This window comes from Chaetodon trifascialis, chromosome 3 (assembly GCF_039877785.1).
Source record: "Chaetodon trifascialis isolate fChaTrf1 chromosome 3, fChaTrf1.hap1, whole genome shotgun sequence".
NCBI lineage: Eukaryota > Metazoa > Chordata > Actinopteri > Chaetodontiformes > Chaetodontidae > Chaetodon > Chaetodon trifascialis.
In genome coordinates, this window is record NC_092058.1 from 25,511,338 (window position 1) to 25,524,761 (window position 13,424).

General features: G+C 42.1%; 1 protein-coding gene across 3 annotated transcripts in view; it reads right to left on the reverse strand.

Annotated features, from left to right (window-relative positions):
• LOC139329398 (chemokine-like protein TAFA-1) overlaps positions 1–13,424 on the reverse strand; it is a 108,617-nt gene that overhangs the window by 42,152 nt on the left and 53,041 nt on the right. The window lies entirely within an intron of this gene.

Consider the following 13,424-nt stretch of genomic DNA (forward strand, 5'->3'; position numbering starts at 1 on the left):
CAGCAATTGTCCTACAATTGAGAGCCAGAATATTTATTCTGCAGACAAGCTGATAGCACTAATGATGATAATAATAACAACAATAACAACAGTTGAGCCTCTTGGGAGAGTCTTTTCTGTGGGCACTTCTGCAGTAATTACATGATGCACACCCATAATTCAGCGCTAATGTATTTAGAAAAATAGCACGGGCTTAGAGGTAAGTTACACAACCGAGGGAGGCTCAAGTCTGAAAATAAACTGGGCAGAGCTAACACGAAGCTGCACTACTGTAGGGCTCTGTGTATTTAACAGATCAGACAGCTGAGAGGCAAAAATAATAATCCCACCGAGACATGGGTGGTCCCTGAAAATGCAAATGCGGTTGTTTGTTGCAGTGGATCCCACCACGGAACTCCTGTACCCGTGACCCCCACGGCACCGCTGAGGTGAGCTCAAGTTGCTTTGACGATGGCGCTTGTTTTTATCTCATGCTTGGCTTGGCCAGGCTTGTGATTGATGCAGGCCTTTTGGAAGCAGCAGCACTCATTGTTTTTAAGCCCACATACCTGAGTTATGAATGTTTCATTCAGTAGACTAAATATGAACTAGGCGAGTGAGAGCCTCTCCAAGAGCACAGAGGAACAGAAGACCCACGCATGCTAATAATGGCCTTAGAGAGGACTGAGGAAAGAAAGAGGGTAAAGAGAAAACAGGAAGCAACCATCATCTCTTTGGCCTCCATATGTTCTACAATCCCTTTCTTCCGCACATTGTTACCGTCTCTCATGGCAATAGATCCATCTTGCTGAGTTGGGAGATGTGGGGAATACTTATTTGCTGCAGTGACACGGCAGTCTGTCGTATCTGAATTCAGGCAAAATTCACCAGTATAACATGCTGCAGTGGTGGCTGACAAGCCTTGCTGTGTTCCACTGTGAGGTTTGCACAGGGGAAGGCCTTGATCTGACCCCCCCCCCCCCCCCCCCCCCCCAACCCCTGCTGTGGTAAGAAGGAACCCGTGACACACTTGATGTTAGGAGTTATGGCTGGAAAAGATTGAAAAAGCAGTCAGCCATGTGCCAAGAAATGTCACATCTGCAGTGAGATAGTGATAGCGATACATGTTTGATAGAGGTGACATGAGTGTAAGTATGATGTGTGTTCGATGTGACGTGCAAATAATTTGGTTTGACTCTCTCTCTTAGAAACACACACACACACACACACACACACACACACACACACCCACGCACACACACACACACACGCACGCACGCACACACACACACACACACACACACACACACACACACACACACACACACACACACACACACACACACGTGTTTTTATCACTTGTGGGGACATTGCATAGACTTACATTCATTTCCTGGAGCCTTACCCTAACCCTAACCATAACCGATATTTGCCTATTCCTAACCCTGTACCTAACCTAACCTTACCTAACCCGTAACGCTATCCTCATTCTGCACTCTAAAATTTAATGATTTACATTAAGGGGACCTGCATTTTGTCCCCATATGGGAGGTGGGTCCCCACAATGTGACTGTGTAAACTGTGTAGATTTTTGTCCCCAGAACATGATAAATACCAGGTCTCTCTCTTTCTCTCTCTCTCTCTCACACACACACACACACACACACACACACACACACACACACACACACACACACACACACACACACACACACACACACACACACACACACACAACTCAATGTGACTCCGGTGTCAAGTCTCATCCATGCTGAATAGTTCCTCTCACCATGAGCAGATTATGATTTGTGGTGAACTGAGGCACACTAGCTGCTTAATGGAGTTGAACAGGATGGAGGAGTCTCATTCTCATCTGCCTGTAAGAGACATACGCAGACGCAGAGGGCCTGATTGAAAGAAAGGGAACAGAGAGAAAGAGAGAGAAAGAGAGGATGGGAAGGGGAGATCCACTGGGATGTGTCAAATGTTGCATGAATCACTAAATGCTTCCTGTTCTAATTGGCTCTATTGAGCTGTGCTGGAGGAAGTCGTCACATCTATAAGTAAAAGTAGCAATACCAAATACCCTGTTAGAACTAAAAGTCCTGCATTCAAATTTTATTCAAAAAGTGTTAGCATTAAAATATACTTGAAGTACCAAAAGTTCTCATTATACAGAATGGCTCATTTAAAAAAAAAAAAAAAAAAAAAAAGTATTTTCAGTTATTGGATTAGAGTTATGGATGCATTTTTATATACATCACTTTGTTGTTGGGCTCAATATTTCTATAACTATATTTTGTATTATCAGTGAAAGAATAATGAATCTGCAAAGTAACATAGTAAATGTAGCAGAATGCTAAGTGCAACATTTACCTCTCAATTGTGCCGCAGAAGACATAAGAAGTACTGTAGCAGGAAGTGGATACACTCAAGTAAGGTACAAGTACCTCAAAATTGTACAAGTACATTACATGAGTAAATGCACTTAGTACTTTCCACCACTGCTATTGAGTGCATCAGCATCCCCTGTGGTAGGGGCCAAATGCCTCCCATTGTACACATGTATATGTGTGTGTGTGTGTGTGTGTGTGTGTGTGTGTGTGTGTTTGTGTGTGTGTGTGTGGAGTTGTGTGTCTCACATTCAACACTCAAAGTGATGGGGATCAAAGGATTGCCACTGTGTGTACAGTGAGTCATGAAGTGATATTGTCAGCTCCACTAAGGCTCAGATCCTTGTATGCAAACGTATGGTGGGGCTCAGGGCTACTGTGCGAGGGATCTACAATGTTTTATTCCAACAGTTGAAAGGCTGGCATCAGTGTCGAACAGACACTCAAAGTGAATAGCAAAGGCCCTTGTCCTGGTCCATCATATAGAATGGGCAAATCCCAACACTTTACATTCATTTTCATGCTGAAGCACTAAAGTGTTCTTGACACAAACACAGACAAGCACACATTAAACCTCACTCTCACGATGCTCTATGTAAAGGCACCATTGAAGACCATAAGGATGCTAAGGTGAATTGGAGCAGAAAAAATGGTTCAGGTTTAACTGTTCTGAATAATGGCTTTCAGTGGCTTACATCACCATTACATCATTTTTACCAGACACTTAAGTATTCATGGATTCTCCAATCCCTGCATTGTTAAAGTAGCCATAATCTTCCTGCTGTGTGTGCAACAACTGGAAGCGACAGAGTAAAATGCAAAAACACTCTGCTTATGAGTCTCTGAACATTCCTATTTAATGGAACATGTGATATAAGCAAAATGACAGCATCTATGATACACTGTAATCAAATAACCTCATTAAGCACGCGTGCATTAACCACTTGTGTAATGTGTTCATGAATATATAACAACCATCATATTCAACGGCTTTTGCAACACTGTTCTATGTCTGGAGGTTGACAGTGGTTATTAACGCACATTTAAACAATGAGAATAGAAGTGATAAATAATAATTTGCACTTTGATGGCTTTGCATTCAGTTCTCTCATTGAGTGCAAGTCCTATTTAAAGGCTGTTGCTGCAGTTCACCATTCAGTGGTCTCACGTGGTATGCATGTCTTTTTCTTTTCCCACTGTACAGACCAAATGTGCCATCTTAAACACATATACCTGTAGGCTGGAACCTATTTCACGGCGTGGGCAGTTGCATGCATTGTGAGTGGTTGTTTTCAAATCAACATGCAGCACAATCAGCCTTCTCTCCCCTGCTGATGGGCACCTACACATCTGGTATGTTATGCTGTGGGCATGGACAGAGTCTGTGTGTGTGTGTGTGTGTGTGTGTGTGTGTGTGTGTGTGTGTGTGTGTGTGTGTGTGTGTGTGTGTGTGTGTGTGTGTGTGTGTGTGTGTGAGACGGACAGGCTTACATGTAACTTCTGAGCCAGACACAGAGGTGTTGGTTATGTGAGAAATGTACCTGCATATGGACTGAAACAGCTTGAAACATGAGGGCTGTTGTCCACCGCGCACATTGTTTCTGGGGTTTGTGTGACCTACAAATATGCATGACAGTGGAGAAAGAGTTTGTAGATTTCGAATACTGCTTAACATTAGTGTTGTTAAATGTGTATATAATCTATTCTGTGTATAACATTGTACAGCCCACTATTGCGTATGTTACAGACATCGATATATGATATAAATACGACACCCTCTCTTATTTTTCTGGTGCTCTGTGCCATGTTTCAGAAGAGTGCAGCGTTTTCCTGTTGCCTAGGTGCTGCAGGGCCAGGACATGGAGTCTGTTGCTTTTATAAGACCACTTACAACAAAAGCAATAATTGCCAATATATTGTACTGTAGTGACTCATTGCAAACAATAAGCCAAGCCCTGCACCGCCCCCTTTTCCCGCATTTCCTTTTCCCCCTTCGTCTTTCCTGCTAACAAGCAAGGCTTTTAGCATTGAAGGACAGGGGGTGTAGAAACACGTAACACATGTCATATGTGTGGAAATGCAACATGGAATAGAATATGTGAGATGAGCTCTTATCTGGCTCTCCATTAACCGATGACTGTCAGCGCAAAAATCAAACTGCTGAAATCATAACAGTAGCATTAAAGAGTTCGGTGTATCCACCGACAAAGGTTGACAAAACAAGTGGCAGGAACAATAAATGTTACTACTGTTTTAAATGAGCTGTAAAATCAAGTGATTTTTGGGCATCTTATGACTTTATGAGGGAAACAGCAGAAGGGAAATAAGAGGAAATGAGGCTAGAAAGAGATTTAGAATGCAACAGATGTCCCAGGCCAGACTCATACCGCAAATAGCACGAAACCACAGTAAATGGTTGAGTTGCTGAGAATGCCTTCAAACCTGGGTTCATATTGCCGTGCAGCTTGTTGTTGAACCACTCCTGGCTGGGTGGACTGTCCTCAGGTGAATAGGTGAACAGGTGATTTGTTTGCTAGCCATCCTAAGTTGGGAATTGTTGAAAGGGCTCTGCTGTATTTTTCTTCACATTCCCCAGTTCTCTGGCAAAAAGGCCTGTGGGAGTCAATTTAACAGGTAAGGGTCTGACTCCTGGGACTCTTTGAGTTCTCACAGATTGGCAGACTATACTTATACAACCTATGCAGGGCATAGGCTATTCCAAGAGCATGCACATAGAAAGAACATCATATGCTGGGAGAAAAATGTAGAAATAAGGAAAAAACAACCTTATCTTGCCTCACTCTCAAAAAAACAAATTCTCATTCCTCTGACTTCTCATTCTTGTACCTCTTGAGGCTGCTGAAAATAAACCAAGAGGACACATGGTGTACCACGATGACCACTCTGTCTTAGCTAAAACTGCCAGGCCTCACCCCAGGAGAGAGCTAACGTACTCAGATGCACCGAAACGGAGCCCTCCAGGCATTTAGCTCTCCTTCACCTATGTCTGAAAGCCCTTACAGTTATCACAAACATTCACTAAAGCAGCAATCCAGGGGATAAACATTCCAGCTCCAGTAAACACCGCAAACCACATGTGTGCACAGTAACCCTGCTTTATGACCGTTAAACCTCTAAAACTCCATTTAGTCCAACTTTGCTAACTCGACTTGGCTTCCCTCAAACTATAAAGCTGGCAATGATCAGAGTGGAGTCATTAAGGGAATAACACTCGGGGAACATCAATAAATGCCCAGAAGGCTCTTGGTTCAGGTCAATCATTCTAGTCAGTTAACGGTCTCCAAACAACAGGGCAAATTCATCATAGGGCCTAATCACATTGGGCAAGTCCACACTTCGCCTCAGAACAATATCCGCTAACGACATTAGTGAAGGGCTAGTAATATGATGTGATTTCCTGCCGTCACACAGAGGTGCTGATCGATGGTAGGGATGAGTGGAGCATAATTCACGGATACCAATGTGACCATAGAAATATTTCTACTTGCTGTACTCACAGTTTGTGCATTTTTTTAGCCTAAAGGATGGGATTAAAATGTGAAATACCTCTGTGTGTGATAAATAAAAAAGATAGACACATCATTTCAGAGACAGCGCAACACTAAATGCCACACCAGTTTGTCTAGAAAATGTTGGTATATCGCTTTGATTTTGCCTGTTTTTGCTTTGCTGGAAGTGAGTCTACTGTGTTTTTTCCTGAATGGAAAAAAAAGAAGTTTTTCTGGGGTCAACAGATTCAATTAACCTTTTGGAGGAAAAGCAGTATACAGAAAAAAAAAGAAGCAAAGAAACCCTTCAGTGAACCCATGGATGCACTCATACACTTGGTATACAGTATCAGCTCCATGTGAATTGAGCCCAGTCAGTTTCCCTTCCCTCACCGAGTCCCATAGGATCTACGTCACTTGCGGCAGTAATTGCTGGGTTTGCAGTTGGATTCTTGTGAGCTCAAACCAACTACAGGTCCTAGATATATTGCCAGTTTGCTCAACACAGAATAAAGCTCTAATAACAGCCACAGAGTTTCCCACAGTGTCCACAAAGTAACCAAAGCCAGGGTAGTGAGACATGAATTATAAGTTTGCTGTCTTTGCTAAAACCCACATCATCAGCCCTGAACATTTTTCAGCAATATAACCAGATCCAAGGCAGTGTTTTATTAATTTTCAAAAGGGAAATGAATCATTAGCATGATGTGCTTTTCTGGTGGGTTACAGCAGTAACTGTAACCCACAGGACGATGATTTTTAATGAGAAAAATATTTAATCTAAATATTCAATGTGAGGGCGAGGATTCTTATTTGAGTTTTGAAATTGGTGGTGGCCACATTTATTTATTATCTCCTGTATTAGTTACACCTCACTCTGCTAAGCCCCTGAGCCAAGTCGTGCTTCAGATGTGTAGTCATGTGCTGAGCAGTCACTGAGCAGTAACGTTTCTGGATGTTCCATGGTGTTTAAGCGTTACTGGGCTCTTGAGCGGCGAGAGCTCAGCACAGAGGAAGACTGTCCGCTCTGCCACCTCGCTGACAGCCGAGCAATGGTCCCTGGATCCAGGCTTCTGTGGCTCCCCTCCTCCTCCTCTTCTACCAAACACCACCTACACCTCTCCAGCAGCACCTCCATCCATATTCACAGCCGCCTGCTCCCTGTCATATTCGCCTCCCTGAGCCTCCTCTGCTGCCCAACCTCATTGTCACTCAGCTGGGGATGGGTGACCAGGCAAGCTGGGAGGAGGCCAGGGCCTGAATAATGGCTACTCTATCTCCTACCAAGAGAGACCAGCAGTCCGTTTAGAGGCAATCTTACTGTGCCTATGAACACAGACTCCTGAGAGACACCCAGAAGAAAAGTGTGAAAACAACAGAGAAAAAACGAAATGGCGCAAAAAGAAGGCAGCATCGAGCTGACAAAGAAAACAAAGAAAAATGTGTTTCTCCTCAAACAATCTCCACAGCTGTTATTATCTGTGGCTCCATGCAATTACCACATCATAAAGCTATTCAGCAAAATGCAGAACACATAACTGCCACATCATACACCATCATAGACACTAACACTGAAGTATCTGACTGTATCTCAGCCGGAATGGATTGTAGACTGAAAACAAACCAAAAACAAAAAGAAAAACAGTATGTGGGCTTTCTTCAATCCTCTTGCTCTGGAGGTCTGATGTAGAGAGCAGTGTGGTGCAGGACATGCCTGCAGCTTGTGTCCGAGCACGGCTGCCCTCTGATGGTGGTCCCATGCTGACTGGTGAGAATTACTGGCAAGACTCCAGCTGATGTCCCTTGACAGCCTCTGATCAATCACGCCAGCTCATTATCCAGCATCTCCTCTCAGATAACAGTAGGCAGTGGGGTGCCACCTTGGAGTCACCTTGGGTATTTAAAGTAACTGTTTACACAAACTATATATACCAGCCTGCTCAATTTTACACTGTCAGCAGTTGCGGTAGGAGGGCTTGATTTTAGTCAGACCTGCTGAGCGATTGTCATAAAGCTTGTTGTCTTGCTACCAGAAGGGCGCTGGCCGCTCTCTCCTGCCTAATCCAGCTTTGTGTCTGGGCCAGGTAGCTGTCAGCTCCGGCCAGGTCAGCCGGTGGGCTGGCAGCTAGCAGCACCATGGAGGAGAGGGCCCACACTGCAGTTCACCTGGGCACTGGAGCTCACACCCATCCATCTTCAGCACCAAGTTGTGAGGACTGTCACACTGCTGGTGGAGGTGCAGCCTTGATGGAGGGTACCCTGCAGCAGATGCTCCAGGAGGATGGGCAAGGTTAATGCGTCTGGCTTTACCCAGGGGTACATCGCCTCGTCAAAAATGAACAGAGGACAGCTCGACTAAAACTCAGAGCAAGCAGGTTGTAGAGAAGTTTGAAAATTTCGAATGACCTTAAGTGTCAATGACAGTGTTCTTTACTGCCAGGGCATGTTCCCTCCTTTCTGCTGACATGCATGCACCATCCAGAGCCACTGAAACATGTGTTCTCATCATTGTAGTTAATTTCATGGTAGAGTTGGTCTACTCTGAAAGACATACCTCAATAAGTCCTCCAAATTAAACTACAGAATACCTCAGTTGTCCATGACTTTTAGAGCGACACATCAGAGCGAGGCATTTCTGATGTGACACCCGTATCGGCAGGACAACGTAATTTGTCAGCGCATTCCCAAACCAGGCTTACAAACCACTGTTCACTGAGTTAGATCTGACAAGATTTGTTTAAGTTTAGACACACAAATGGCTTGCTTAAGTTTAGGGAAACATGATGGTTTGGGGTAAAATTGTATGGCACACAGCAATAGGGAATAAAGACAGAAAATAATTCATTATGAGAATTAGTATCAAGTCTTATTCAAACAAAAGCGTTTACCCACAGTAAGAAGAAACACAGCTACACAAAGAAGACATTTCTGAAATGCTACTGATGATGATGATAGATGAGCTGGAGCTGTAGGTCCAAAATGTCAGGTATTGCTGTATCTCCTGTCACTGTGTCAGATAACAGATACTACTGGCTATTCACGGTTTCTGCTGTGTTCATCAGGGACTCCGTGTATCCTTTTTAAGGAGGAGCTGAACAACTTTGCAGCACACAGGAAAGGGACCAGTTATCAGTTAGCTCTTCATTGAGAGGATGCTGGGACTAATTGTCATTGACAGGTTTAAAGAGTTCACCAGTGATTGTCTAAAGAGAGTAAATGGAGGTTTAATGTGGAGTTCAGGAGCAGTAACTGAACTGAATTGTAAATTGTAAAAGAACTGGAAAGATGGTAAGATGGACAGTTTCAGTAATAACCAGTTCAGCTGGAGTGTAAAACATTATAAACAGAGCTAATGCTTTAGATTACAGCCCGCAACACACAGCGTAATTTCAACATAGTTAGAGTCTGATCTTTTGTACTAACTGTGTTCTGTGTAGAGTACATACCAGGAGATTCACTGTATGCAGGTACTATGGAACAAGATGTACACTTAGTAACAAAAGGGGGTAAAGATTTGGGATCTTATGAAGAATTTATAATCTAGTTATTTCTTAACTACTGGGTATCTGGGTATTCTATTATTGCAGGGTATATATATATGTACATAGCAATAATCTGGACTTATTGCAAAGTAAACTATAATATGACCATTAAACTGGACATTTCAGGGAAGATTGGGTGTGGACTTCTGCATAACCTAAATCTTTTGTGATTTTATTCATGGCCTTATTACAAACAAATTGTTCCATTGTTCCTTTATGATTATGGGTCGCATACTGTAAAACAACTACAGAGTACATCTGGGATATATATAGATTTTGGTAAGAAGTTGCACAAGTTACCTCTGATTCAGAATGTAAATTCACATGGTTGATGTTGTTTCAAGGTAAATTCCAAAGGACTATGTTATTTTAAATAGCATGGTTTTACTCCTTATTTTACTGAGAAATGTGTGTCTTGCATATAACAAACAGTGAGTTATAGTTTGTGTTGTATATTAAACCTAGAGCACAGTACTACTGCTTGTTGTTGAGCTAAAAAGCAGGCTTAGGTGCTTGTAGCTGCGAGAGCCAGTTGCCCACTCTCTGCACTCACTAGCCTCAAATAGCCTGTGTGTGTGATATTCTCCTGCTAGCTTTGAGGTGGATTTCTGATGAAGAGTGACTGTTGCTGTTGTCCTGAGGCTACTGGAGAGGAGCTGACAGCTGCTGCCACACAACCTCCTGGACCTTCCTGAGTATTGCAACCAAAATACCCTCATCCACGTTTTTCTATATAGAGCTCTCTATATTGCATATACACTTTTGTTTTGCTGGCCAGCTTTTCATTTCTTAATTAAAGACAATTAAATGAACCCTTTGGATTCCTACTAAAGACACATATTAACTGAAATAAGTGGACTCATATAGCATGAAGCCAAAACCATTTCAAGAATGTAATTCTGTTGAATGGAAGTGTAAGTTTCCTTTGTTTTCATGCCTACGTAAGGAAATAGGAAAAGAGTATTGTGATAACCTGAAGTATAATAAAGATGGATATTCTACAGTCCAGCAGTTCATAGAATAACTGGATTAGGGATGTAATGGTTTGATATTTTCCCGGTATTATTATTATTTTCAGCAACATTGACCCTTAAAGGAATGAAAGCAGAACGCTGAAGAAATGCTTTTTTATAATTTCACAAAATACTATATTTAATATCTTTTGATTACAGTAATATGGTCTAATTCATCTATAGTTATTAATAATATCGAGGGTTTAGTAGACTACCATTTAAAAGCAAATGTACATGTATGGCAATTGTCAATTTTCATGCTCTGCTGTAACCCTAAACTGGATAACCGTTACCAGACCCTGAATAAACGCTCCTGAACTGTTCAGCTGTTAGATATACTTGCTTTTTGGCTTTTTGGTTACTGGAGGATACCACTACAAGGCACACCAAGCCATCCATGATTTTCATGATGATGTAAACAATAAACATGGTGATACTTAAGCAGGATGCTATTTTATTAATTCGAGATTGTGCCAGAAAAAGCAGCAGCTGTGATGGTGCTGAAAGAACAGAAAAAGCTGAAAAAGCAGCAGCTATGGTGGGCCCTTGAATTGAGTATTAAGTATTTTGAGTTATTCTGCCAATACGAGAAACTGATTAAGAGAAACACCGGCAGTACTTTCCAGTGACCACAACGCACACGTTTGTCAATTCAGTAGAGCAGCTTGCCGTCACCCTCTGCTTTCTAGCAATAACACATCTGCTGCCATTCTCATTCTGCCCCTTCACTGCCTCATCGTTAATTGTGTATTGCATCTTGAACAAGCCTTGGCTTGATCTCTGAGGAAGTGCACAACTGATGCTTCAAACAGACGCAGGGTATGCGAGGCAGCCATCATGCAAAAGCATAGTTAAAAGCAAGTATACGGCCTATGGCCTGACAGCTATATTGCTGAAGCAATTATTCTATAATAAGCTGAAACTGGGGGTACACTGACAGTTCTGAAGTTTTTAAAATGTTGAATGTCTTCTCTCTGGCAATTGTGTTCGACCAGCATTAGAGCTCCACACGGTGCAAGCTTACCATTTTTCAGTTCTGTGCACAGCCTCCCTTTTCACAGGAAATAAATACAAATAAAACAAGATAAATTGAATGATTCACAACATATTTATATGGTTAATATACTCTTCTGAGAGCAAACTGTGTGGTTAATTCATTTCTTATTTTTTGTTCTTCTTTCTGTTTGAGGCAAATAGAGTTGAGGGCGGTGGTCCTCCCCTTGTTACATTTAGCTACAGGGTAACTATGGGCTGGTATACATGAAGTATGTGGTAATTTATGTTATGGTCATACTGTGCCCTGTAATGGCAAGCTCTTGTGCTCTTGTGCAGTGAAAGTGACTCTGGTCTCCTCCTTATTTCATCATTTCACCTCTTGTTTTGTTTTGCACACACACAAACACACACACAGATACACACACACTGAAACCTACGCACCTGTTCATAAGTCTTCTTATGTGATTGACCAAAATGCTGTGCCGCATTAAACTGACTTTGCGCTTTTTCGTAGGATATTTTTATGATAATTTTTTTTGCAGTCAATTTTGACCCATAACAGCAGTAATTATTAGTTTATCATTAGCCTCTCATGGTCTTCTAATGCATTTGCCTGTTCTGCTCATAGAAAGAAATAAAATAGGAGATAAACTATGACTATTTAAACTTAAAAATAACATGTGTGCATTTTATGTTGTGGTCTAAGGTTCAGTCGAATTCAATAAAATATATAAATAAAATAGATAAAAATATATACACACATACATATATACATAGACCTGTTTGTTAGCAATAAGGTGTTTTTGAAATCAAATCACACTTTTGATTAGGTGATGCAGAAAAATAACACCAACGGTAGTTCATTGCAGAGCTTTATGCTTCACCAAGACATTTTCATCTTGTCTTGGAGCTTGCCTTGTTTCCACTTCCATGCTCATCGCTTTGTCATTCTGTTCTATTCTGGTACATTCGATCTACTAATGTGTGTATCAGCTTGTTTATTACTATAGTTGCCAAAGCTGGAGTTGTGGTTTAGCAGTTTTACAAGTGACACCACGATCACATTCTCAACATGCCTCCCTGGGACATGTAGAGAAAAACAAAAGTAGAGCGCTCCGCTTCCACAAAGTTCCTCTGGAGATGGCTGATGCTAACAGCATTATCATTATGCAAACGTGCTGCTGTAAATTAATACAGCTACTAGAATGAAAGATTTATAGGAAAACAGAAAAAGTTAACTCACAACAATGCACTTTCATCATCCTCAGGAAAGGCTCCATATGTCGCAGGACTGGTGAGGTAGACGATGACTGGAAAAGCTGGGTTTTATACAGTGTGCTGTAATACAGTGGTAAATACTGCAGCACCAAGTCAATGAAAAGGATGTCACAGTGGGACCTTGTGTGTCCACAACTGTAGCCTGAAGGTGCAACAGTGGAGTTTGACACCAAACGGAATTCACTCTCTCGCTCTCACCACTCTGAAGTCCAGTCTGCTCTATATAAAGCACCATGTCAGTGAAATTCACTTAGACAGCTACACGTTTTTTTTTATTATTTTTTTTCCTAAGGCTGTATCATACTCTCAGATCATTTATAAATGAGTTGGCGGGATGTCTGCATCACGAGACGTGCCTGAGCATGGCGAGAGCACGATAATAGATACGCTAGCTCTGGCTGCGCGTCAGTTTTCTCCAGTGAAGAGGGTTACGATGAGGGTTATTATGTAGAATCACACTAGCAGCCATGTAAATTTTCTCCTCATGTTGGGCCTCTGTGCCAATTTTCAGTGTGAAATACAATGGCAGCGAAGATGTTTCCATGCTCACACACATGCAGTGTTAGCACACACTTATTTCATGTGTATGCACTCACACAGCATCCATTCAGCTTAGAGGTGAAAAAAGCAAGAGGTAAGAGCAGGCCAGTGAGTAAGACAGTTTAATGGCTTATGGGAATCGAGGATTAAGGCAATGAGGCACTGACAGGTTGC